This window comes from Panulirus ornatus, chromosome 8 (genome assembly GCF_036320965.1).
Source record: "Panulirus ornatus isolate Po-2019 chromosome 8, ASM3632096v1, whole genome shotgun sequence".
NCBI lineage: Eukaryota > Metazoa > Arthropoda > Malacostraca > Decapoda > Palinuridae > Panulirus > Panulirus ornatus.
In genome coordinates, this window is record NC_092231.1 from 15496954 (window position 1) to 15524697 (window position 27744).

A 27744-nucleotide genomic window follows, 5' to 3' on the forward strand; every position below is an offset into this window, starting at 1 on the left:
ATCAGAGTCTTCATCACGAAGCAGCAAACGAAAACTGTTGGTCGCCTCCGTAACCCACTTACGAACCCGGTGAGATACACAGTATATAACTCGCTCGCTCGTCTAACACGGGTACATAACTCGCTCGTTTAACACAGGTACATAACTCGTTCGTTTAACACACTGCATAACTCGTTCGTTTAACACAGTACATAACTCGCTCGTTTAACACAGTACATAACTCGCTCGTTTAACACACCCCATAATTCGCTCGTTTATCTAAACTGAGCCTTATGCGTTAGCATTTCCGGCATTTAAAACTCAAGCAACGGAATCTTTTTTACGTGGTGTTCACTATATAAATGTTTCACTTTCTTTAAAGCGACCGCCCAAATGAAGAGCTTCCTGGCGGACACCCACACCACCTAACGATCAACCACGTAAATAGATGGCGATCCTGGTACAAAAGCTGCCGGAGCGTCGCATCTCCCGCCAGACTTTGGACACCTACCTGCTCCCGCCGTAGTGGTCCTCGTCACACACACACACACACACACACACCGGCCTTCTCTGCCGTGCATCATCCTATCCTAAGAACCTCAAGGACGCCAGCGCGACTTGTGAGCTTAGAAGCTGGCGGTAGGATGCTCTCTCTCTCTCTCTCTCTCTCTCTCTCTCTCTCTCTCTCTCTCTCTCTCTCTCTCTCTCTCTCTCTCTCTCTCTCTCTCTCTCTCTCTCCCTTTATCTAGCTATCTATCTCTTTCTCTGTCTCTCTCCTTCCCCGGACACTCGAGCCATCACCTCGCACATCAGTGCTCTGTCATGTTCTCTTGTGATCATCACGTCTCCGTCTCTGATTCCCATTGATCTTGAGTACTTGGTTAGCGCCAAGCTCTCTTTCATTTCATGACCTGTCCAAAAACGTGTTCATACGGACAGACAAGATGCGAATCTTGCTTTGATAACTAGATTGAGAGGTAACAGCTTGACCATCCGTTGTGAACCAGGAGTAAACGGTAGCCTGGTTTACCGTTGTTAACTTTGAGTGACACTCGTCTGAATCCACTGTTGTTAACTTTGAGTAACAGTAGTCTGACCCGCTGTTGTTAACCTGTAATAACAGACAGTACCCTGACCCACTGTTGTTAACCCAGGATAATCCTCTGACCCACTGTTGTTAACCCAGAATAGCCCACTGATCCACTGTTGTTAACCCAGAATAGTCCACTGACCCACTGTTGTTAACCCAGAATAATCCACTGACCCACTGTTGTTAAACCCAGAATAATCCACTGACCCACTGTTGTTAACTGAGAATAGCCCACTGGCCCACTGTTGTTAACCCAGAATAGCCCACTGACCCACAGTTGTAATCCCAGAATAACCCACTGACCCACTGTTGTTAACCCAGAATAGCCCACTGACCCACAGTTGTAATCCCAGAATAACCCACTGACCCACTGTTGTTAAACCCAGAATAGCCCACTGACCCGCTGTTGCTAACCTGTAATAACAGGCCGTAGCCTAACCTGACGATATCATCCTAATTTCAGAAGGCAGTGTGCTGGGTGGTAGAGGTGATCCAAAGATGGTGAACTGTGACAGGATCATGTGCTGGGTAGTGAGCGGCAGCTTTGGGCGGTAGGATTACGCGTCAGGTGATGAGCATAAGGTAGTAATGGGTGGCAGTACTGGGGGGACGGTTGTACTGGGCGGCCGGTAGGCGATGGTAGTACTGGGCGGCAGGTAGGGGACGGCAGTAGTATTGGGCGGCAGGTAGGGGACGGCAGGAGTATTGGGCGGCGAGAAGGCTTCCTCTAATCAGTGGAGGAAGCCCCATCGTCCCTCTCTAGTCGTAACGAGATGACGTCCGAGCCTCAAGAACCCGCCCAGCCAGACCTGCCTCGCCTGTGGCCCTACCAGACCCGCCAGACAGACAGACAGACGGACGGACAGACCGACATATCAAACATTACATGATTGCGTATATATATATATATATATATATATATATATATATATATATATATATATATATATATATATATATATATATATATACACACACACACACATTAAACCCATATTTACATGAATTTCATAAGACGAGCAGTATGTATATAGGAATACCCTGCATCGGTCTTAACCTACATTACAGTGAAACCTACTCACAGAGTCATCTGGTTACGTGAGTCTGGAATATACATCAAGATACCTCACGAATCACGAGTGAGTGAGGTGAGTCGTGCAGTGATGTATGGCACGCTGGAGGTCTCGGGCCTGGCGCCACAGCGGATGAAGGGCTGAAGACGGTGTGTGATCTCCCCCGTGTGCTTCTCCCCATATCTATCTTCTTCGATATCTGTCATCTTTTTAAGTCTTAAGAGAAACATTTTAAAAAGTCCCACATCAGTAGAGCAAAGAACAATTAAAATTGTATTGATGGAACAGTAATTCGCCTTTTAGAAAAGTGGTTGACTCGCCGTAAACAGTGATAAATGGTACGGCATACGAGATCACGTTTAAAGCGTTAATCCTCAGTGTTTGCAATTCACTCATAGCGCTCCCACCTTGACTATCATGGTCGGTTTTCGGGTCATCCTGCTTGGAAAGGCACATGGAAGAGAATGGAGGGAGTATTACCAGACTGAGAAGCAAATTCCATGGGTCCAAAGTAAACGACCTCAGCTTATTCACCATAGGGAACGGAAGGTTGAGAGGCGACTTTGCCCTAAGGCATTCAAAATTAATAAAAAGCTTTGACATTTTCGACCTGACCAGCTGTTCTAAAGGTACACCAGTCTTATTTCACAGGAAACACTTGAGTACAAACTCGAGAGAAAATGTTTTATTTCGAGTGAGACCAAAAAAAAAAAACTTTTTTCTTCGAAGGAATTGTTAACATATGGAAGAAGATCACAATATGAACGGGTGAAAGCAACACTGTAGGTACGTACGTTTGAGGAAAATATACCCAGTACTTCGCTGGCAGTCCACGGCTGACGTGATTGGCTCCTCTGTGGTGACGTATGATGTATAAACGTTTTTCACGTTTTTCTCTGTATGTCACCTGTGTTTTGTAGCTACTTTTGCCCGTACTAAAAAATATGTTTCTGGTCTCTACCACAGTCGGCATGGCAAGAAACCGGTAATATGTTGTTGTTGTGGTTGTCTTTACTTGTATTGGTTATTACGAAGTCGAAGGCGCTATGGAAACGATGAACCTGTGACCCGTTGGTGATGCGTGAGGCTAGTAAGGTTGGGTCGTGGCTTATAAGACAGCGAGGACCTTACACGGGGAGTGTTTCATGAGGCTGAGGGAGAACCCACCATGGGGAGTGGTTTATGAGGATGAAGTGGTCGGGGAGAACCCTAAATTGCGAGTGGTGGAGGGGTGAGGGTGTTATGAGGTGTGAGAGAACCCTCCCGTGGTAGGTTTCGGGGAGAGGAACAGCTCCCTCTCTCTTGGGAGGGAGGAAGATGAAACATGACTTCACACAGCTATGCTGATGGGGCCTCTCGCGTACCTCCGACATGGGAGGACACCCATGGCCGAGTTGATGATCCGTGGTGAGACAGCTCAGCCAGGGAAGGAGGAGACGGTGAGGGGGGGAGATGATGGATTGCCTGGTGTCGCCGCGAGACGAGGATTGAATTCGATACGTAAGGTTGATAAGCAGACTTCCCAATTGTAAACCCTGAATAAAAAGGTATAGTAAAGAGGTACATAAGGAGATGTGGAATCCACTTTTATCATGGCTTGTATATACTGAGGAGCTGTGTCGTGTTGTGAACCTTGGTGATGGTGCTGTGTGTGTGTGTGTGTGTGTGTTGAGTAATATGTAGTTTCCTTGAGCGTGTTGAAGACCTCCGACGCTGCACATCTTTCGGGAACACTGAACAACATCGTATCAATTTTTTTTTCTTTGAGTGTATTGAACAGTGTCTCCGGTAATGGGCTTGTAAGGAGATGACCACAGAGCAGAATTCCTGGTCCTTGTATTTCATTCTCTTCGTGTATGCTGATGTGTCATGGATGAAATGATAGCATGGTACAACTGCAGGAGGGGCAGTGGACGTGTTAAATTTCCGTTTCGCTTCTTTTATTTCCCCATTCTCTTATCTTTATTCCCTTCCAGTGCTCACTTTCTCCTATTCCCGGATCATAGCCTGTTAATATGAGCAAAACCGTGCATTGCCCACTGTATTGTTTATGGAATGTTATTGTTATTGTGTTATCCGTATTCCCCATTCTGTTTTCTTTATCCATTTCATTTCCCACTTTCTTCTATTCCCGGATCATTGCCTCTTGACATGACCAAAACTGTTCATTATCCTCTGCAATGGTTATGGATTATCATTATTGTTATCATCATTACTATTATCATTATTATTATGATTCTTATTATAATCATTATCATTATTATTGTTGTTTTTGTCGTTATTATCTATTTTTTGTTAACTTTTCTCTGTCACCTTATCGTGGTAGCGTTGGAAACGGATGAGTGAGTATCTTAAAACTGGTTCTAATAATGATAATGAAAATGGAGATGATGATCATTTAACCCGATATCAGATGTGGATTGGTGAAAGATCGTTCCATTAACGGCCTATTCCATCAGTCTTGACAATATATTAACGAAACTTTGTTGACAGAAGCAAGTTTTGAGTTCGTAGGCCTGTGGCAGCATTGCACACGGGGCCTGACGTGTGTGAACGAACGACGAGCAGTTCAGACGTGGCTTAGTGTGTGTGTGTGTAGGGAAGAGGAGCTACACCCGAACGAACTGGGAGCAGTACGTTATGCCAGTCTTCTTAATGAGACTACGTAGACCTTGTGGTAAACTAAAATTCAAAACAACTGGGACAGGCCCGTCCCTCCCTCGGAGTACTTCTCCTACCTAAATCTCAGTCTTGTACCTGAGTGTATCGTGTTAGCACACACGTCACCCACTTTCAGACGGAGAGACAATGGGGACAGAGAGAGTATCATGGTACGATTGGTACGAGTCTTGGGTAGATGTTAGGTATAGATATCCTGGTCGAATGTGCCCATTCCAGGGTGCATTGTGATAAAGAGTGATGCGGGATGTAGAGTAGGGGGCGGTGTCCTGCTCATAGTTAGATGTCATCTTACTCATGTGCTGAAAAAAAAAAAAATGTTTGTAGCCGTTGATGAAATCGATTCCATTTTTTTTTGAAGAAGAAGAAATTGAGGATCAACAGAAGTAGTTTTAAAGGTCCTTCTCGCAGGCACCACAAACACACGAAAGACTTTGTGACCCTCTGGCAGAAATTTTTAATGAGAAAGGATTCGATTGTAGTGGGAGATTGTAACTCCCTGGTATGTAGGGGGGAAAAGTCCCTCTCAAATAGAAACCAACGTGCAGCGTACCTAAGCTCACTTCGTAGTGCGCTTATCCACGATTTTAGTTATAGTTATAGATGGGAATATCGTCTGTGATGTTGAGGCTGGAAAAATGTGTCATACAAGTCATCATTATAAAATACTTTTGAGGGAACTTGTAATGTTGCTTATGATGCCGATCAACGTGAAAGTGGCGAATTGCAAATTTTGAGTCATCTCCGCCTGCTTTCAACAGGGAAAATTTGAGATGATATGGTCGAGGGAAACGATAGGGACGTAACTTGAAAAAACTTCAGCCGAACTTTCAAATTAGTAGAGGGGATATATGTGTGCCAGTGCGTAGCAGATAGTCTTTTCCCAAAACTAAGCTGGGAGGTGGGGGAATCGAGAGAAAGATGTGCCTGTTGTTTGAGAAGTTGTTTCGTTACATGATAGAGTAAATCGTTTAGATTTGCGAGGAAAATTTCATAGATACAGGACGACACTATGATCATCATAATATAGCCACCAGAAGAATATAGCAAATAATGACTATATTAGTCACCATAACCGAATAGCCAACATGACAACACTAGTAATCATTCCAATAAGTCAAAGTAAACGTCATTTTGAAGCGTATATTACTCAACTCGTGTCTCGAATCCAGTTCCATTGCTGGAAGAAAATATTCCACAGCATATTGACATAAAAGTTGTAGGTGTGATATCAGCGGAAAAATGGAACTAGCGTAATTAAAACTGCTGATCTGAGGACAATGAAATAAGCGAACAATGAGAAAGTTAAACCTTTAAATGCTCTTTTCAGTTTATTACTTGGTAAGGGAAGGTTCCAGGGGATCGGAAGTTTGCCCATGTAATACAGTGTGGAAAAAAAGGTAATAAGACTCTTCTCAAAGAATTATCGCCCAATTAGCTGGACGTCTGTAGTTGGAAACCATCATTCGAGACCAGACTGTAAATTGATAAGAGGATCACCGGTTACAAAACAATTCCCAGCATGATTTGCAGTGAAATTGTTCGCGTCTGGCAGATCCTGTTGAGTTCTTTTATGATATATATATATATATATATATATATATATATATATATATATATATATATATATATATATATATATATATATATGACGAAAGTAAAACAGATGAAGTCTTCCGTTTTGATTTTCAGAAAGAATTCATTAACGTTCAGCATCAAAGACTACTATCAAAAGTTAAATCACAAGTGGGGTTGTACTTCGGTAGTTAGAAAATTGGTTGACTGGCATGAAAGAAAGAGCAGTGATTATTGGTCAAGCCTCAGAATGGTCAGGCGTAACAAGTGGTGTACCACAGGGATCAATCTTGGGACCGGTTCTCTTTCTCATAAATATTAGGTTAGCAAAATATCAGATTTCGCTCACGTCATGCAGAAGGCGATGGCTGGATCAGTGACTGGAAGTTTTGGATAAAAGGTACCAGGTAGAACTGGTGGTGAACCTTGGCGTTGGTGTTTCTATGAAGTGGCCTTTTACGATGAGGTGAAGTGATACCCTGATTATTTTCTAGGGCCAGAACATAGTCCTGTTGTTGGTTGGACTTTGGACGGGTCGCCTGGGACCCATTTCAGTGGAGAGCCCCTCAGTCGCCCCTTTCTCGGATGATATTATGCCGTCTTTAGACGCCTCAACCTTCAGTGAAACTTGTTCATTACAACTTTCTTTTCCACGGTCAAGATCAGATTCTAAAACAGTTTAAAAGGCCAATTGATGCCCTGTTCACAAGGTCCCCGTGTCACTAATACCCTTGACACTGTTACCTCTGGCACTGATATGCCTGGCTGGCACCTGGCTCCAGCAGTTTTTGATCATCCTAGTAATGGTGCCCCTGGCACTGGCATCCCTGCCAGTGTTGCCCTTTTCCCTCAACGTCCATGTTCACGACCAGGGATGACAAATGACTACCGTCTGGCGTTCGTGGATCAAGCCACACCAGCAGATAGCAAAGGAGAGCTTCCCTTTCACTTCACACTTTATTCATAAATACTCTCCCTCGTCTCTTCTTTTTCCCCTTCCATAATCCTCTCTATTTAAAGCCCGGCCTTGATCTGGACTTTGGTTCCTGACCGGAGCCTTCAACACTGAAAAAAAAAAAGGTGTACTTCGATGTGGCATCACTTGGCACGGGGCCCGGAGGCCTCTGAGGGAAAGGAAGTCCCAACTGCACGGTAGTCACGACTATGTGACGTCAAGATGACCCCTGCCAACTAGGGGATCCCAAGTGAGCCAGAGGGTTTGAACGGTTTCCGGGCTGGAGTAATGGACGGCTGGTCCTCTATATTCGCTCTAAAAGTACGGCTAAGTTTAGAAAGTGTTGCAAGCCCTTAATAGCTGCCACCCACTCCAGGCGGTCCTTATTCATATCTCTTCTTTTACAACTGACACCCGCTGGTGTGGTAATGACCTCAAAAATAGATGAAAACGGTGACTTAGCTCACAGCACCTAGTATGTATTGTTAGAAATAGTTATAATGATGATAATAATAATAATGATAATACTAATGATAGTAGTAATTATTATAATAGTAATCGTAATGATAATGATAATAAGAATGATGATTATGATAATGATAATGATGATAGAAAATACTACCACAACGACTAACAATGCTGATAATGACAGTAACTATCATCCTGTTGAACTCTACCATTTCAGCTCCCACATCCATGGACATTCCTTCTCATCTTACTAATGTCTGGTCATCATCATTGAAAGATTTTCAGGAATTCTATGTAGTTATCCTTGGTATATCCAAAGCTTTTCGCAGGGTGTGGCATCGGGGCCTCATCCCTAAGCTCCCCACTTTTGACTTCCCTCTATCATTTTGCTCCCCCTTAGCTAGCTTCCTCTCCGGCCGATCTATCTCCGTGGTTGTCCATGGATTAGCCTCTCCCCCTTTTTCTATCAGCAGTGGTGTCCCTCAAGGTTCTGTCCTGTCTCCTACACTTTTCCTCCGTTTTATCAATGATATCCTTTCTTTACAAATAAGCACATGTACTCGTACGCTGATACCTCAAACACTGCACTCCTCCACACCCTTCAATTCAGTCCCTTCTCTCACTCGATCTACATCTCGTCTCGAAACAACTTCCTCAGTAAACTCAGACTTGGACAGGATATGTCAGTGGGTTAGACGAAATCTGCTCGAGTTCAATGCCTGCAAGACCCAGTTTCTACTCATCTCTCTATCGAATACTCCTCACAACTTTTTTCTCTCCTTTAACTGTTCAAAATTCCACCTCTTGACTCAATGAACATACTTGGTATTCCTGTAGAATCCACTCTTTCTTGGAAACCCTTCTATACAAAAATAGCTAACCCTGTTTGAATGTCGAAATTTCATTTCTTTTGAACAGTTGCTTCGTTTATTTAAAGGATTGATCCGTCCTTGTATGAGGTGCTGCTCACACATCTGTGGTGGTTCTAGCTCTGCATCCTTACTTGGCAGAGTCGAAAGTGGTCCGACTTACAAACTCTCCTAGGTTAACTATAAAGCTTGACCAGCTTGACCTTTGCCGCAATTTGGTTAATTTCCCTTCTTCTATAGGTATTACTTTGATATTTTTGCTCCCGAGTGTTGGCTGCTTGTGTGCCCCTACCATTGCTAGACCATGCAGTGCTGTACAAGCTGCTGCGTAACATGATTACTATGTGGCCGTTGGCAACTCAGAAGTGGACCGTTTTGGTAACTGTATATTTCCCTACACTTCGAAGCTTTGGAACTCTCTACCTTCTCATGTCTTTCCCAATAACTATGACCTGGCACGTTTACAAAAAATAGCATTTTTCACTTCCAAAATTCGTAAATACTTTCCCTAGTATTTTCTCTGTTTCATAATTCTCTCTAGTATTTCATAATTAAGGTCTGGCCTTGATGTGGACTTTTGTCCATGACTGGAACCTTCAACATAAGAAAAGGAAATCCTTCACTTCCGACACTTTCCCACATCTTATCTTGCAAAGACTCTCGCTACTTCCTCCCTTTTCACCGTTCCATTCACCATGGCTGTCTCACATCCTTTCTCACCGAGTCGCAAACTAACCGTGTCCGACTCCCTATCATCCAACACCTTCAGCGGTCATTTACAACAATCAGTTCATCTCTTTTTTCATTTTCGTCTTGTCACACTTCCCGCGTCTGTTCTTTTCACTGTCACCACAATTAACTCCCTCGTTTTCTTCTGTTCATTTCCTTTCAAAACGTTTTCTTATTCTCAGGACACCAGGGAGTGGGTGCCGAAAACAACTAGGGGATACTGAGAGATCCGGGCTCAGGTAATATAGACATTATAAGGGTCAAGACCCAGGTGTTAGGGACATTATGGGATTTAGGACCCAGTTAGTGTGGACGCTATGGGATTAAGACCAAGACAGTGAGGACATTAAGGAGTTGGAGCCTAAGACACCAAGGGGGTCAGGATGCAGTTAGTGAAGACGCTAATGGGTGTCAGGACCCAAGCAATCAGGACGTAAGGGGATCAAGACGCATGTATTGTGGACAGTCGGAGGTCAGGTCGGATCAGGTCCCAGGTAGTCAGAACGCTGGAGGTGTCAGGTCTCAGGTACTGAGGGCACAGTGGGGGTCAGGACCAGGTTAGTGAGGGCACTTGGAGGGGCAGTACCCAGGTTGTGAGGATACCAGGGCTCAGGAGCGGGTGGTGGAGGGCACAAGGGGGGACTTGAGTGCCACCTGGACGATCAATAGCGAAGACACCGTTGGTCAGTATGAAGCTGCACAAGGAAAGATTCAGTTCGGCTTTTGTGTTTCACAAACACAGCTTTAGGTGCAAGTGTATTTGAATTCCACCTCTAGGAGAGAGAGAGAGAGAGAGAGAGAGAGAGAGAGAGAGAGAGAGAGAGAGAGAGAGAGAGAGAGAGAGAATGTTAACCGAATTATTGCTGCAAGTTGTTATTTCGATCACAAAAAAAAAAAAGATAGAAATTCACCCGATTTGATGACATGTTTAGCGTGACTGTTCCACTGATTGGAGTGTATATCCACTGGTTAGAGTGTATATCCACTGAATAGAGTGTGTATCCACTAATCAAAGTGTATATCCACTGATTGGAGTGTATATCCACTGAATAGAGTGTGTATCCACTAATCAGAGTGTATATCCACTGAATAGAGTGTGTATCCACTAATCAGAGTGTATATCCACTGATTGGAGTGTATATCCACTGAATAGAGTGTGTATCCACTAATCAGAGTGTATATCCACTGATTGGAGTGTATATCCACTGATTGGAGTGTATATCCACTGATTGGAGTGTATATCCACTGATTGGAGTGTATATCCACTGATTGGAGTGTATATCCACTGGTTAGAGTGTATATCCTCTGATTTGATTGTATATCCACTGATTGGAGTGTATATCCACTGATTGGAGTGTATATCCACTGGTTAGAGTGTATATCCTCTGATTTGATTGTATATCCACTGAATAGAGTGTGTATCCACTAATCAGAGTGTATATCCACTGGTTAGAGTGTATATCCTCTGATTTGATTGTATATCCACTGATTGGAGTGTATATCCACTGAATAGAGTGTGTATCCACTAATCAAAGTGTATATCCACTGATTGGAGTGTATATCCACTGATTGGAGTGTATATCCACTGGTTAGAGTGTATATCCTCTGATTTGATTGTATATCCACTGAATAGAGTGTGTATCCACTAATCAGAGTGTATATCCACTGAATAGAGTGTGTATCCACTAATCAGAGTGTATATCCACTGAATAGAGTGTTTATCCACTAATCAAAGTGTATATCCACTGATTGGAGTGTATATCCACTGATTGGAGTGTATATCCACTGATTGGAGTGTATATCCACTGAATAGAGTGTTTATCCACTAATCAAAGTGTATATCCACTGGTTAGAGTGTATATCCTCTGATTTGATTGTATATCCACTGATTGGAGTGTATATCCACTGGTTAGAGTGTATATCCACTGAATAGAGTGTGTATCCACTAATCAGAGTGTATATCCACTGATTGGAGTGTATATCCACTGGTTAGAGTGTATATCCTCTGATTTGATTGTATATCCACTGATTGGAGTGTATATCCACTGAATAGAGTGTGTATCCACTAATCAGAGTGTATATCCACTGAATAGAGTGTGTATCCACTAATCAAAGTGTATATCCACTGAATAGAGTGTGTATCCACTAATCAGAGTGTATATCCACTGATTGGAGTGTATATCCACTGAATAGAGTGTGTATCCACTAATCAAAGTGTATATCCACTGATTGGAGTGTATATCCACTGAATAGAGTGTGTATCCACTAATCAAAGTGTATATCCACTGGTTAGAGTGTATATCCACTGGTTAGAGTGTATATCCACTGAATAGAGTGTGTATCCACTAATCAAAGTGTATATCCACTGAATAGAGTGTGTATCCACTAATCAGAGTGTATATCCACTGGTTAGAGTGTATATCCACTGGTTAGAGTGTATATCCTCTGATTTGATTGTATATCCACTGAATAGAGTGTGTATCCACTAATCAAAGTGTATATCCACTGATTGGAGTGTATATCCACTGATTGGAGTGTATATCCACTGATTGGAGTGTATATCCACTGATTGGAGTGTATATCCACTGGTTAGAGTGTATATCCTCTGATTTGATTGTATATCCACTGATTGGAGTGTATATCCACTGGTTAGAGTGTATATCCTCTGATTTGATTGTATATCCACTGAATAGAGTGTTTATCCACTAATCAAAGTGTATATCCACTGAATAGAGTGTGTATCCACTAATCAAAGTGTATATCCACTGAATAGAGTGTGTATCCACTAATCAAAGTGTATATCCACTGAATAGAGTGTGTATCCACTAATCAAAGTGTATATCCACTGATTGGAGTGTATATCCACTGATTGGAGTGTATATCCACTGATTGGAGTGTATATCCACTGGTTAGAGTGTATATCCACTGAATAGAGTGTGTATCCACTAATCAAAGTGTATATCCACTGGTTAGAGTGTATATCCACTGGTTAGAGTGTATATCCACTGATTGGAGTGTATATCCACTGATTGGAGTGTATATCCACTGGTTAGAGTGTATATCCACTGGTTAGAGTGTATATCCACTGATTGGAGTGTATATCCACTGATTGGAGTGTATATCCACTGATTGGAGTGTATATCCACTGGTTAGAGTGTATATCCACTGATTGGAGTGTATATCCACTGATTGGAGTGTATATCCACTGGTTAGAGTGTATATCCACTGATTGGAGTGTATATCCACTGATTGGAGTGTATATCCACTGAATAGAGTGTGTATCCACTAATCAGAGTGTATATCCACTGATTGGAGTGTATATCCACTGGTTAGAGTGTATATCCACTGAATAGAGTGTGTATCCACTAATCAAAGTGTATATCCACTGAATAGAGTGTGTATCCACTAATCAGAGTGTATATCCACTGATTGGAGTGTATATCCACTGAATAGAGTGTGTATCCACTAATCAGAGTGTATATCCACTGATTGGAGTGTATATCCACTGGTTAGAGTGTATATCCTCTGATTTGATTGTATATCCACTGAATAGAGTGTGTATCCACTAATCAAAGTGTATATCCACTGATTGGAGTGTATATCCACTGATTGGAGTGTATATCCACTGATTGGAGTGTATATCCACTGATTGGAGTGTATATCCACTGATTGGAGTGTATATCCACTGAATAGAGTGTGTATCCACTAATCAAAGTGTATATCCACTGATTGGAGTGTATATCCACTGAATAGAGTGTGTATCCACTAATCAGAGTGTATATCCACTGGTTAGAGTGTATATCCACTGATTGGAGTGTATATCCACTGGTTAGAGTGTACACCCACTGATCAGAGTGTATATATACTGATTAGAGTGTATGTCCTCTGATTTGATTGTATATCCACTGAATAGAGTGTGTATCCACTAATCAGAGTGTATATCCACTGGTTAGAGTGTATATCCACTGAATAGAGTGTGTATCCACTAATCAGAGTGTATATCCACTGAATAGAGTGTGTATCCACTAATCAGAGTGTATATCCACTGATTGGAGTGTATATCCACTGATTAGAGTGTATGTCCTCTGATTTGATTGTATATCCACTGAATAGAGTGTGTATCCACTAATCAAAGTGTATATCCACTGATTAGAGTGTATATCCTCTGATTTGATTGTATATCCACTGAATAGAGTGTGTATCCACTAATCAGAGTGTATATCCACTGATTGGAGTGTATATCCACTGATTGGAGTGTATATCCACTGAATAGAGTGTGTATCCACTAATCAAAGTGTATATCCACTGGTTAGAGTGTATATCCTCTGATTTGATTGTATATCCACTGAATAGAGTGTGTATCCACTAATCAAAGTGTATATCCACTGGTTAGAGTGTATATCCTCTGATTTGATTGTATATCCACTGAATAGAGTGTGTATCCACTAATCAAAGTGTATATCCACTGGTTAGAGTGTATATCCTCTGATTTGATTGTATATCCACTGAATAGAGTGTGTATCCACTAATCAGAGTGTATATCCAATGAATAGAGTGTGTATCCACTAATCAGAGTGTATATCCACTGGTTAGAGTGTATATCCACTGAATAGTAAAGCGTCTCAACATTTCTTGGCCCCTGAGAGATGAATGGAAGGTGGTGAGTTTTTTAGATGCCTGTTGGAGAGGTCGGGTGTTGGTGACCTTGGATGCGTTTCAGTTCCTACTGGTTCTCATGGAGGGGTCCATTGGTGACCTTGGGTGTGTTCTCGTCCTGATTAGTTCAGATGCCAAGGTCGGATGGTGGTGACCTTGAATGTGTTTCACTCCTGCTGGTTCAGATGAAGGGGATCGGGTGATGGTGGTGGTGGTGGTGGTGGTCTGTGCGTTTCTCTCTCTGTCTGTGTATCTTTCCCTCCCTCCGTCTTCCGGGTTTTTATTCTTTTTTTCTTTCGTCTTCCTTTCTCCCTCTCTTGCTCTTTGTTTTTTTTTTCCTGTTCGTTGTCTTCCTCGCCCCACCACCACCGCTGCCGTGAGCGTTGTCTCGGGGAACAAGGAGAGAGAGAGGCGTTATTATGACTGACGCTTAGTGGTAGTTCCCCCATATTGGACGGCCCTGTGTTCGTGTTCCCCTCCACCAGCAACAGCCAAAGCTCCCACGGTCTCTCTCTCTCTCTCTCTCTCTCTCTCTCTCTCTCTCTCTCTCTCTCTCTCTCTCTCTCTCTCTCTCTCTCTCTCTCTCTCACACACACACACACGCCAGCGTCTTCTCTCATCGGCTCACCCAGCATGTTCCTAGCTCCCGCATGAGGCACTGGGTGATGTCCCATTTTCCCAGTCGCTCTCACGGGTCGATGGACACTGGTTAGGACCCGCACTGCACTCCGTAGCTACAATTTCTACGGTCTCAAGAAGGTCGCTGATTGTCATTTGTGTCTCGAATTTGATAAAGAGTCTTGAAGACCATTTTGGGAATCTTTCAAACATCTTCAGGGGGGCTAAGGTTGTGGATATGATTGATTCTACACTCTAGATCCCACTCAGTTGTTCCTGGATCATGGTGTGGGGACACGGCTCAGCTTCGCGGGTTTCATTTCACGAGTGCGGATGGACTTGGAGGAGCTGATGCTTCTCCACGAGTCTTGCTCACGTTTCGTTCGGTCATGGTTGAGAGTCAGAGCACTGAGGACTGGACACACCCGTGTCACGAGGTATTAGGAGCAGGTTTTCGTATTCAGAAGTGGACAACTGTGGGGACATTGTACCTCCAGTACAACTAGTACGTTCTCCTTCGATATACTAGCTTTGTATATATATATATATATATATATATATATATATATATATATATATATATATATATATATATATATATATTGGAGGCTTCAGTCGCCGTCAAAAGACCACATCAAAGCCGGGTCTTAATTGAAATATAGAGAGGAATATGAAATGGAAAAAGAGCAACATTAAAAAGTATTTACGAATTTTAGAGGAAGTGAAAAACCCGCCTTTTAGAATGTGCCAGGTCATAGTTGCTGGGAGGACATTTTGTGCTTCTTGTAACAAAAATGTGACGAAGGAGGATAAGTCTAAAATGTTTAGTGTTGCCCTGTTCTCCCAGCTTAGCTAATCTAAGTCATGTTCTAAAAGGAAACAGTGCTTGTAATGTTGCTTTCCAGTACAATAACACTACCAGTAAGACCTTGATAAATAGTAGGCCAAATCATGCAGCAGCAATTGGGAGTGTTTACGTCCTCAAATGCAAGGCATGCTAGACAGCAGGTGTTAATGAGGTTTGACTAGGGTAAGTGGGGGTAATCAGTGAGGTAAACTGGAATGGTAAACAGCTTGTGGAATTGTACCCTGGAAAAGGACCTCCCAGTCATTATGCAGTCCACGTGTCAGTAATCATCCAGTTTTCATCCATTCTACATGTCAATGAACTTTACCTCCAAATCATCAGCCACTCCACCGACCAGTAATCACCCAGTTTTCATCCATTCCACCTGCCAGCAGTCATCCAATTTTCATCCACTGTGTCTGCCAGTAATCACCCACTCTGCTTCATCATCCATTCTACCTGCCATTCATCATCCACACTAATTGGCAGTCGATCATCAACTCTCCCAGTCATCATCCACACTTCTGCCAGTCATTATCCACACTGCTTGCTACTTATCATCCACTCATCCTACCAGTCATCATCCACCATACCTACCAGTCATCATCCACCATACCTACCAGTCATCATCCACCGTACCTACCAGTCATCATCCACCATACCTACCACTCATCATCCACCGTGCCTACCAGTCATCATCCACCGTACCTACCAGTCATCATCCACCATACCTACCAGTCATCATCCACCGTACCTACCAGTCATCATCCACCGTACCTACCAGTCATTGCTTGGTCTCACCTGACAACAAGCTCCTTGTCTAAAGAGGAGGTGGGAGCCCAGCACAGGTGGTGGTGGTGTAGAGCCATTGTACATTCCATGTGCAAGCCTCTGCGTCTTGGTCATGAGGTTTGCTTACCTCGACGTGACGAGAATTCTCCTGCCGTGTCTCCCTGAGGCCCATTGCCATGACACGGTCGTGCATGGTGCCAAGGACCACACACCACCCCTACCCTTGGTGGAGATCAGACACTGCCACGAGACGAATGTATAGAAAAAAACAACATGGTAAAGATACTACAGAATACCATGACCACAGATTACCATGCACGGTGGATCAACACTTATCATGACACCACGGATTATCATGCGAGGTGGGTCAACACCATCATGAGACCACAGATTGTTCATGCGAGGAAGGCCACCTATGTCATGGGACCCCCACAGGGTTATCATACAAGGTGGGCCGACGCTGTCATGAGACCACAGAGTACCATGGGAGGAGGGCCAACACTGTCATGGGACCACACAATACCATACACTGTCGGCCCTCACTGTCATGAGGACTGCCATGACGCTAGGGCTAAGGACGTCATGAGACAGGCGTCTTTGATGACACCAGGACTGGGGCAGCCATGGTGGTGTGGGTGAAGACTCGCATGGCAGAAGTTTGAACTGTAACATATAGGTTTAGCACTGCTAACAATTTTATAGTATAGAAACCATGTGGCTAAGACCAACATGGCCCCATGATCCTAAGACCACCATGATTTCATGGTCACAAGACCACCATGATTCTGCTGTCCTAAGACCGCCAAGACCCCATGATCCTAAGACCACCATGACTCCATGGTCCGAAGAGCACCATAAACCCCCCCTGGGTTGACCCTGAAACCACAGGCGAAGGAGACGTCTCGAAGGCGGACGAGAGGGAGTGTCAGCGGACCACGGGTGGATGATTATGAATGATTAGAATCATGAGCCAGGGTGGGGGATGTGTGTGTGCTCCGTGCCAGCCTTTGGCGACCTGGCTGGGATGGTATCATTCAGATCTGGTCCCTGCCTGAGGGCTAGGCAGAAATATAACTCTCTCTCTCTCTCTCTCTCTCTCTCTCTCTCTCTCTCTCTCTCTCTCTCTCTCTCTCTCTCTCTCTCTCTCTCTCTCTCTCATTCGGTATGCTCTCCGGTGGATGGCACGGATGAAACGATATTATGTATAGCCAAGTTGATACGCTTATAGACTGTTCAGTGTCCACAGGAGGAGCTAGATTAATTGTGTTATCTTTTATTGCAGGTAGGTGGGCAGGACACCAGGTGGGAGAGGGCCAGGTGGTGAGAGGTGAGTGCCAGGGAGGGTAAGGCTACTACGCCAGGTGCATGGGAAGGACACGTAGCAGGAGAACTGATCGTCCGTAACGAGGTTATTTGTTTGATGTGAATATATTCGTGTAAACAAGAAGAGTGGTTTTCTAATACACTGTTAAAAACCAATGCATGTTTAATACACACTAGCTTTCTGTTAGTTTTTTTTATCTATTTTTCTCACCACACGTTTAATACTAACTAGCTTTTTATTAATCTTTTTTTTATTTCTCTCACCACACGTATTGCTTCATCAGATGAAGTGTAAATTAAATCTCCTGTATTCATTCTCACTTTAATTTTGAAATACGTGAGCCGTTTCAGGCAAACCACCATTTCCCATCTTCAGTCAGATTGATTGTGAATGACACCACAAAATGCAAAGAACGAAACTGGAATGAATCGCATCATGAAGCGTTACAGATTGGAGCGGTGACGTAGATAATAATGGTGATCGGTGGACCGTGTTCCATCGGAGTTCACGCGTGGTCGTTGGTCGGTAAGGGTCAAAGTCGTTAGGTCAACGGTTGGAGGTTTGCCTGAAGGTCTCCACACCAGGGAAAGCCTGGGGTGGAAGTAGAGAATAATGGTAGAGTCCCAGCTTGTCCCGTACTTTCATGATTTATTAAGGGATTATGTACATTTTTTTTTTTTTTTTTGGTTACACCTCCCCTGACCTCTGCTAACACCTCCCTTGACCTCTGCTGACATCTCCCCTGACCTCTTCTGGCACTTCCCCTGACCTCTACTAACACCTTGCCTCACCTCTGTTGACACCTTCTCCTGACCTTTGCTGACACCTCCCCTAACCTCTTCTGGCACTTCGCCTGACCTCTACTAACCCCTTGCCTCACCTCTGTTGACACCTTCTCCTGACCTCTGCTGACACCTCCCTCTGACCTCTGTCGCCGCGAGAGGACATGTTTCTCCTGAGCTTCTCGTTCGCCCATTGTAATACGGAAAAATGGCATCCACTCCACGAATGTAGCTGTCCAAGCTGTGACAGGAAAGTCACCCGGTACTTGCTTATCAAGGAAGAAGGGAAGGATAGCGAGCCATTATTAGAGACACTGGATTTTAGGATACACCAGAAGGAAGGTGATGAGGGACGTGTTACTGCAGAAGCGCTTCAGTCAGTGTGCGGGAGCGTGAAATCACCGGTGACAAAGAAGGTGGGAGAACTTGTAAGATAATTTGGTTGCTGTAGCGACGAAGTTAGATGATGTAGCTATACCTTCCAGCGCGTTCAGAGAGACTTTGTCGCCTGGCAGAAGTTCAGGAAAGGGAGACTCCGACTCAGAGTCGGTTCAGTTTACTGGAGGGTTAAGTATAGGGTGATCAGAGCGTCATTCTATTACTCGAAGATTCCTTAATCAAGGGTCAGGACCTGGAGGTCTGTGTCGAGGGGAAGAAACTTCTACATTCCTGATGCAAAATTGGAAGATATTCCGGCGAAGTCTGATGACATTGTCTCGAACACGCCCGAGGATTCGAGGTTCGTTGTCCAGGTCGGTACGAACGATATAGACAATGGGAAATCAGAAGAAATTATAGCGAAGTACAGGGATCTCATCTGTAAGTTCAGAGAGAGAGAGAGAGAGAGAGAGAGAGAGAGAGAGAGAGAGAGAGAGAGAGAGAGAGAGAGAAAGAGAGAGAGAGAGAGAGAGAGAGAGAGAGCCGTTGGAAGTAAGTTATATCGCGATTGCTGCCCAGAGTTGACGCACATCCCCGTAACCTCAGCAGAATGCTAGGGATGCACAGCGGAATTGAGGCGCTCTCTCGTGAGGAGGACTACGTCTTTTGTACAGATTTATGGGATCATTTTAGTCGAGATAGAAGCCTCTCTTTGCCAAGGATCGACTCCACCCGAATGGATTAGGTTAAGCCCGTCTTGGCAGTTAGATGAGGATATTCGACTCTCTTTTTTTTTCGATAGACATAAACTAGTTAGATGTTCAGAACCCTGGGACACCGAGGGAGGGGGAGGGATTGGGGGATTCAGGATGACCAGAGACCGTGGCAGGATAGGAACGCTAGAAGTCACAGACCTAACGAAGGATAGGAAGAAGGAAGGTATGGAACGCTGTGGCACAGACCACTCTGCAGTCCGTCCTCAGGCAGTGAGTAGAGGACACGTCACAGGTAGCGGCGGGGGAGACGGGCCATCGGATGATTAGGGGGGTACGTGATGGGATGTGTCAGCTGCTGGCGCGGCCGTTTGGGATCGAGGCAGGTCTGGGGGGATGGAGGATTAGAGCAGCGTCCCATCAATCCCCCAGGTGGGAGTAGGGAACAAGGCCGGTAGCGACCAGGATGGGACAGTTCAAATCAAGGTCACGGGACCATGTTCATGGAGGCGGGCTCCCTGCTGCCTCTGCTGATACGATTAGACGGCAGAGATTAGCAACGAAAACGATCCGATCATTGTAGGATATTTCGACATACCATTATCTAAGTGGGGTGGAACCCCTTTTTCCCGTCGCTCGGGGCGTTGGGCTTTACCCAAGTCTGCTTGAAAGTGTTCTAGATGAACCTGGTGACCGACCTATAACCAGGTAAGCTGTGCACAGAAGCAGCGAAAAGAGCGAACGTAATTGTTGGAATCATAGAAAGTGACTTCGAATTTAAGTCCAGGTAAATCATATTTCTTTACTCTTTACAGTTCACTGGTTTGGTCCCATCTTCAGTACTGTTCTCAGTTTTGGTCACCCTACCCCCCAAAAAAAATAAAAAATGAAATATAAGTGAAACATAGATAGAATGAAGAGAGTGGGCGTCCAGCTACGAAGATGATTCCCACCCAGGCTAAGAAGCGAATCCTCTGAGGCGATTAAGCGACCTGAATGTATTTAGCTCAGGAAAGACAAGGTTAAGAGATGATCTAATACGAGTATTTGGAATTGCCAGACGCCTTGATAATCTTGATCTGTCAAGCTACTTAAGACTCGATTCGTCTACTTTCTTTCGCGATAGTTAAGTACAAACTCTTGGGCAAATGTTTTACCTCGAAGGAGGCAAAGTACTTTTTCTTTATCAAGATTTTGTATTTATGGAACGATTTGTCACTCAGAATGGTTTTAAGTAGTAGAATAGATACGTTTAAGAATGAACTTGAGTATTTCTTTCTAAGTGCACAGCTCACATCATTTGCGTCTCCTTTAGTCACATTAATATTTTGCAAGTTGATTATCTTTCAATTACTTGTATGCCTTCTAACTTTTACCACACAAGTCTGTGAATTTCTGATACCTTCCGCTATCTCAAGCAGTCACGAAAGGACCCACTGGTCTGTAGCTATTTGAATTCCTTCGTATTACCTTTTTATTGTCATTTACACACTGCCTCGTCTGACACGCCGATCTTGAGACATACCCCAGGACCAGAGTAATCAGTAGATACGAGATGTATGCAAGGGATTAGCAAACATTTTCGTCAGACTTAGTTATAGAGATGGTTCTTAGAACTCATTTTTTTTTTTTATTCTTTTTGCAAAAACAGTATCTAATGATAGAGTTCGACTCCGGTGTTGAAGACGAAGCGAGAACCATGAAGCGAAACGCGAAGAACTTATGATGAGTAACATAGGAACAAATGATACGATCTTTAAGGGATATTAGTCAGCGTTGTCTTAATCTAACTCTTTCGTATGGTCTACGAAGGTGTACCAGATCCTATAACCTAAAGTGGTTTTATCATGACCTTTAACCCGTCAATACAGCCAAGGGCGCCCTGGACAGCTTGTGATGCATCCTGTTTGTAATGAGCTTTAGTCAGACGAACGTGGTATATGATGACGCCTGTGAGGGAGGGAGGGAGGGATGCCCTATCCCTCATGAGACTCATGCTTTCCTTCTCCTAGGGCGCCGATGGTCGAGTCGAATCGTTAAGTTTCATCTTTCATGGCTGGTGCTGCTTAAGCCGAGTCCTCGAGACTCATATTGTTGGGGTACTGCTAAGCCAGGCTGTCCTTGAGACTTATCCTCTTGTGTTGCTTCTGGCCAAGCTCAGTACCTGAGGCTGATCCATCTTGAGTCCTGTTAGCCAGGCTGAATCCTTGAGACTCATCCTGTTAGGGTACCGCTAGCCAAGCTGAATGCTTGAGTCACACCCTCCTGGAGTGGTGTCGCTAGCTAAGCTGAATCCTTCAGGAAATACAACGTCACACCCCCAATAGTTTCCGCGTTGCGTTGGGCTTGTCATCCAACGCGCAGGGCGTAAGCGACTTTCTTCGGTCGAGAATATCAAATAGAGGGATTCCAGACGTCTGAGACATGTCTTGGAATACAAGCTGGGTACCAGGGACCAGGAACATGCATGTCTGAGCCTGTGCTTAAGTTCCTGTCCGTACGAATCGCCGCCCAGCTTGGGAAGGTGAGAGTGGGGGGAGGAGGGGGATCTTTATCACATTTCATGAATATTTGATGACACGTTTGGTCCTCTTCCAGATCCTACGGTTCTCCTCAACACGCGAGACTCGCACTGTATCAACATTCTCCTATCTCTCTCTCCCACCCACTTGGGGACGAGAACACCGTAACACCACCCTCCTTTCACCCACCTGGGGCTGGGAACACCATTCTACACGCTCCTCTAACCCTCTGGGTCAAGACTATGCTCCTCTAACCCCCCTGGAGCAAGAACAGTCATACCAGCACACTCCTTTCTCTCCTTGCGGTGGTAGACACCGTGTTAACACCCTCCTCTCGCCATATGGGCCAGTAGACACCTTACCAAGACTCTCCCCTCACCCGTCCTGGGGCAAGGCCAAGGGACAACTCGCGAACATTCTCTTCCTCACCCTAGGGGAACAGGGAAGACCACACCTAAGCTCTCTTCTCACTCTTTGGAAATGGGACACCGTGCCAACACTCTCCTCTCACCCCCTGATACGGGTGACACCGTGCCACCGCTCTTCGCCCACCCCCTTGAGACGGAAGACACCCAAGGGACACTCTCCCCTTAGGCCCTTAGGTGTCAGCACTCTCTTCACCCTGTGGACCGAGAGACACCGTTCAGTATTTCTCCTCTTACCCTGGGGGACGCGGGGCGCTGTATCAGCACTTTCCTCTCATCACCCGGGGCTGGGGACACCGTGCTGACACATTCCTCTTACTCCCTAGGGATGGGGACACCGTACCGATACTCTTCACCTCTCATTCCCTTATGGGGAACACCGAATCGACACACCCCACAGTCCGATCGACGATGATTGGCATCGGGTCTCTGCAACGTCGCCCTGTGCCGGAGTTGGAGGGGCCGGCTAAGGTTGGGCGGAAGGGGAGGTGGAGCGTGGCGTTAAACACGGGTCTGCTGATGACTCTGCTGCCAAGTTTATTCAAGTACTGAGCTCATCCCTGAAGTTCGGGCTCCCCCCTAAATGTCCAGGACGAGCGCTTTAGTCGGGAGTGTGCGAACTCGTAGTTCCGAAGTATATGAAACAGGAGGGAATACGGAAGTACAACTTAAGGAATGACATGCCAGAAATGTTTAATGAGTATCCATGAATAAGTTTAAGCGGGAGCTCTTCGATATCCAACTTCTGTAATGGTGAGGATTGAGAGGAGGGAGACGGAGACTCAAGTCGCAATAAAGTTCTGTGTCAGGTATCTACAGAGGTGATGTCACCCAGAGCAAACTGCTGCAATTAAGCGCATGATTAGGTAAGACGATGAGGTGAACGAAGGGAAAGTGAAATCATGTAGGCAGAAGATTCCACGCAGCGATGGTGCAGGGAAATGTGAGATGTAGTAAGGCAGGTTTTCTGCCGAGTTAGGGAGGCATGGTCGAGGTCCTGGAGTTAATGGGGTGTTGCTGTTTGTGCTTTGTCTTGCTCGTGGCATGGTCACAGGTGCCCTAGTTCAGACTTGCTGCTGGATACAGACGCTGGCGATACTTCACAGGGGCTCCTGCTGCAAGGACTGGAGCCAGGTTAAGTCGGTGGAAGCTGGTGCCACAGGGGGGTCGCTCGTGATTAGGCACCAGAGAGCCCCTGCAGGTTGAGATTGATGATCCAGGAATCCCATAGCGAAAGTTTCCAGGCCTACTAGGGTGCCTTAACACCCAAGAGCAAATGGATTGACTGACTGTCCTCAATGGTACAAGGGTGTTTTAAGATGCAGGGTGGGTCAGCCTCGCTGCTAGCGTTATTTGCTTGGGCGTGGCCACGAAGTCATTACGATAGGCCCCCGAAGGATCATAGAAGAGGTGTTGATTAGAGGGATTCAGACATAGGTGGACCGCCGATTCAAGGGGATCTCTTGTGCCAGTCTTATTGGTGGAACATTGAGGTCTGAGAGAGGGGTGCAGAAACACGAGGAACCCGCTGCTGGTGGTGCAAGAATAAGTTGTAGACAGGCATTCCTGTGGTGCTGGTGCATTTGAGGCAGGTCCTCTGTGGGAGGCTTTCGCAGAGAAAAGTCATTGTCGAGGTCCTCTGAGTTGGTGAACGGTTGCTCTACGTGGTCTTTGCTGTAGTGGCCGTGTATCCTGTAGTTCAGGCTTCCTAGGATAGATATCCCGCGTACGTCCTTGCTGGAGGAGCAGGAGCCAGAGTAACAGGGAGGGACTGCTGCCGACGGAAGGTGTGGACGAGGAGGCACAACAGAACCCTAGCCGAAGGCAAGTGATGAGACAGAATTCAGCCGGTGGATGTTCCAGGTGCAGGGAGTGTAAAGTGTCCTTGAGCGAGTTAAGTGACTGACTGCTTTCGCTGACGCAGTGGAATTCAAGTGACGAGGCGAGTCAGCCTCGCCGATAGCGTTAAATGTGTGGGCGTGGCCGCCAGGTTATTCCGATGGGTCCTTGGAGGATTACAGAATATCTCTGATTGGCGGGAACCAGAAGTGGGTGACCTCCCGCAGTGAAGATCAGTCGAGTCTACTTGCCCTTTAACCCTTGAGTTCAGTGGAGGTTAATGTCAGACGTCAGTAGGTCAGGTGTCCGTCAGGCCGTAAGAGCATAGTTAGATCATGACCACCACCGACACAACACAGTTCGACACTCGGGGATGATGCCGAGGCTCGTAGCCTCGCCGACAGAGGGTGGGTAGTGACGCTACATGTTTCGTGATATACGATCTCATCGTGAAATGTGCAATTTAGTCAAGGATATGCGGAATTTCACTTAAAGAAAACACACAACCGAAACTAATGGTCTGTTACGTGAGAGTGTGGGGTCGAGGTAGGTGTGTTGTCTGGATGCGTCTCGCCTCTCCCCTCGCCTTTTACGAATCTATGCAGATTTCTACATCAGGTTTCTTCCATCAAAAGATTTATCTTCATGTTTTTGCCGGAAATTTATGTAGCTGGAAAACTTCAAGAATTTCAGACCTCGGACTTCCTGTCGTATATAGTCGACCTGAATGGCGTGATGACACTGAGGGGGGGTCTCGCATGGTTCGTTGTCTACATTAGACTCGGCTCTGTCGTAGGGATCTCGTTGGATCTGGTGGGGTGGCTCCTCCCTCCGCCTCTGTAGCCCGGGTGAGTGTGACGAAAGAGACTGCGTCCAGAGAAAACAGCGGGGAAAGTAAGGTCAGACTCTGAGTGTAAGATTGTATGGGTCGCCCACAGAGGTGAAAGGATTGATCTCGGTGTATCTCCTTCATCAGTATCCTAGCGAGGCAGGAGGAGACCTTGTGTTCTTAGTTGTTGCTATGCTGCTGTTCTTGTTAATTACGTGGTTTACTTGTTGTTCTCCCTAGTGTTACGATGTTCTTGGTGTTGTCTAGTTCGCTGTGCTGTTTCACTCATTGCCTACCAGGTTTTGTCCTGAACGCACACCATGTGAGTCACGTGGAAGGTGGAAGAAATGAAAAAGTAGTATATTTCAGTTTACTACATCAACGAAGGTACCTCAGGACAACCTTGGGTGAGTCGGGTCAACTTCAGGTAAACCACAGTATATCAGGTCATGACCGACACATGGGGTTGGGCACAAGCCACTTGGTCAGCTACGTGCCTGAGGTCAACCACAAGCCACTGGGTTCAACCACCATACATCAGTTCAACCACAAAATACTTTATCAGCCACCATATATCATGCCACTATAAGCCATCGGATCAATGAGCATACATCAGGTCAGCTACAAGTCGGTGGATCAACCACTATTAATCAAGTCAACTACGAGCCACTGGAACAAACACTATTAATCATGTCAACCACAATCCACTGGAACAACCACATTTATTCAGATCCAGCCACAGTCCACTGGAACAGAATTAATTTATCAGGACAGCTACGAGCCACTGGAACAAACACTATTTATCATGTCAACCACAATCCACTGGAACAACCACATTTATTCAGATCCAGCCACAGTCCACTGGAACAGAATTAATTTATCAGGTCAGCTACGAGCCACTGGAACAACCACATCTAATCAGGTCAACCACAATCCACTGGAACAAACACCATTAATCAGGTCTTCTACGAGCCACTGGAACAACCATCACACACCAGGTCGTTTACCCAGTACCATTTTTCATGAGAGCCGACGCTGAGGGAGCGAGATGAAGACACCAACCCTGTAATAGGTCACCGAGAGAGTTGCTGAGAAGCGTCGGCTGAGGTAGGAAGCATCATCCCGGGGAGGAGAAGCTGTCCTGGGTCGGTGTTGGTGTGGGGGGAGGAGAAACTGTCCTGGGTCGGTGTTGGTGTGGGGGGAGGAGAAACTGTCCTGGGTCGGTGTTGGTGTGGGGGGAGGAGAAACTGTCCTGGGTCGGTGTTGGTGTGGGGGGAGGAGAAACTGTCCTGGGTCGGTGTTGGTGTGGGGGGAGGAGAAACTGTCCTGGGTCGGTGTTGGTGTGGGGGAGAAGTAACTGTCCTGGGTCGGTGATGGTGTGGGGGAGAAGTAACTGTCCTGGGTCGGTGTTGGCGTGGGGGAGAAGTAACTGTCCTGTATCGACGCTGACGCTGGTGTGGGGAGAATATACTCTGGCTGGAATGAACGCAAGACGTCAGGAAGTGCCAGATGTCGCCTGGGGTCTTTCATGGAGGTGGGAAAGAGAGAGAGAGAGAGAGAGAGAGAGAGAGAGAGAGAGAGAGAGAGAGAGAGAGAGAGAGAGAGAGAGAGAGAGGATGTTAGAGGGAGAGAACAGAAGTGAAGGACAGAAATCAATAGAGGGGAAAGCTAGAGAAAGGAAGAGAAAAACATATGGAATAGGAGAGATATCTGATAGGCTAAGAAATAGCTGTAATGTAAGAAACACCTTGGAGAAGAAGATAGAAGACAAGAGTACAGAAAAAGGAACAAAGAGATGGTAGATTATAGAAAATGGATGATATATAAACCAGTAACAGTCCTGGTGGTAAGAGAGAGAGAGAACACAAGCGTGACCCAGGTATTTCTTCGGCATATTGATATTCATCTGATGATTTTGAATTCCTGTATTACATCAACTCTTAACTCTTTTTTTTTTAAGTTACATACATTGAGGTCATTCAGTCAGCTTTTTTTGGATCTGTTTCGCAGTCCGGGAGTCATCTTGGTAGCTCGATGGTGCACTGTCTTCATTTTGACTGTCTTTCCTCAAGTTGGGTAACCAGAACTGAACGCTTATAATATTCATGCTGGGGACATACCAATGAATGCTAAAGAATATGGGTGATTTCCTTAGACTTAAGAGTCGAAAGCTCACCTTTGAAATCCAAGAATCTTGTTCACTCTTTTCACTGCTTTTGTGCTCTGCTCACTTGGTTTTAGGTCACCAGAGATTAATGCCCCCAATCCATCATTTTGTCCATGCCAGTTAACGGCCCAGCCTTGAGTTGCTGATGGCCACACAATAATCATGCGACGCTGCAGCTTGCCGAGTATTGCGTGGTCTAGCTAGTGGTGGGGGCACACAAGCAGCCAGCACTCCGGTGCAAAAACCAAAATATGCCTATAGAAGAGAGAGAGTGAGAATTTACATATACGTTTAACGATTGGCTAAATATTCAATCACTAGACATCATAAACTTTAAATTGAAATTTTCATTGGTTGCCTAATGCGCTTTAGGGAAAATTAATAAAAGTTGTGGTAAACTTTTAGCGTACAAACGTATTGCTTAACTCATGAAAA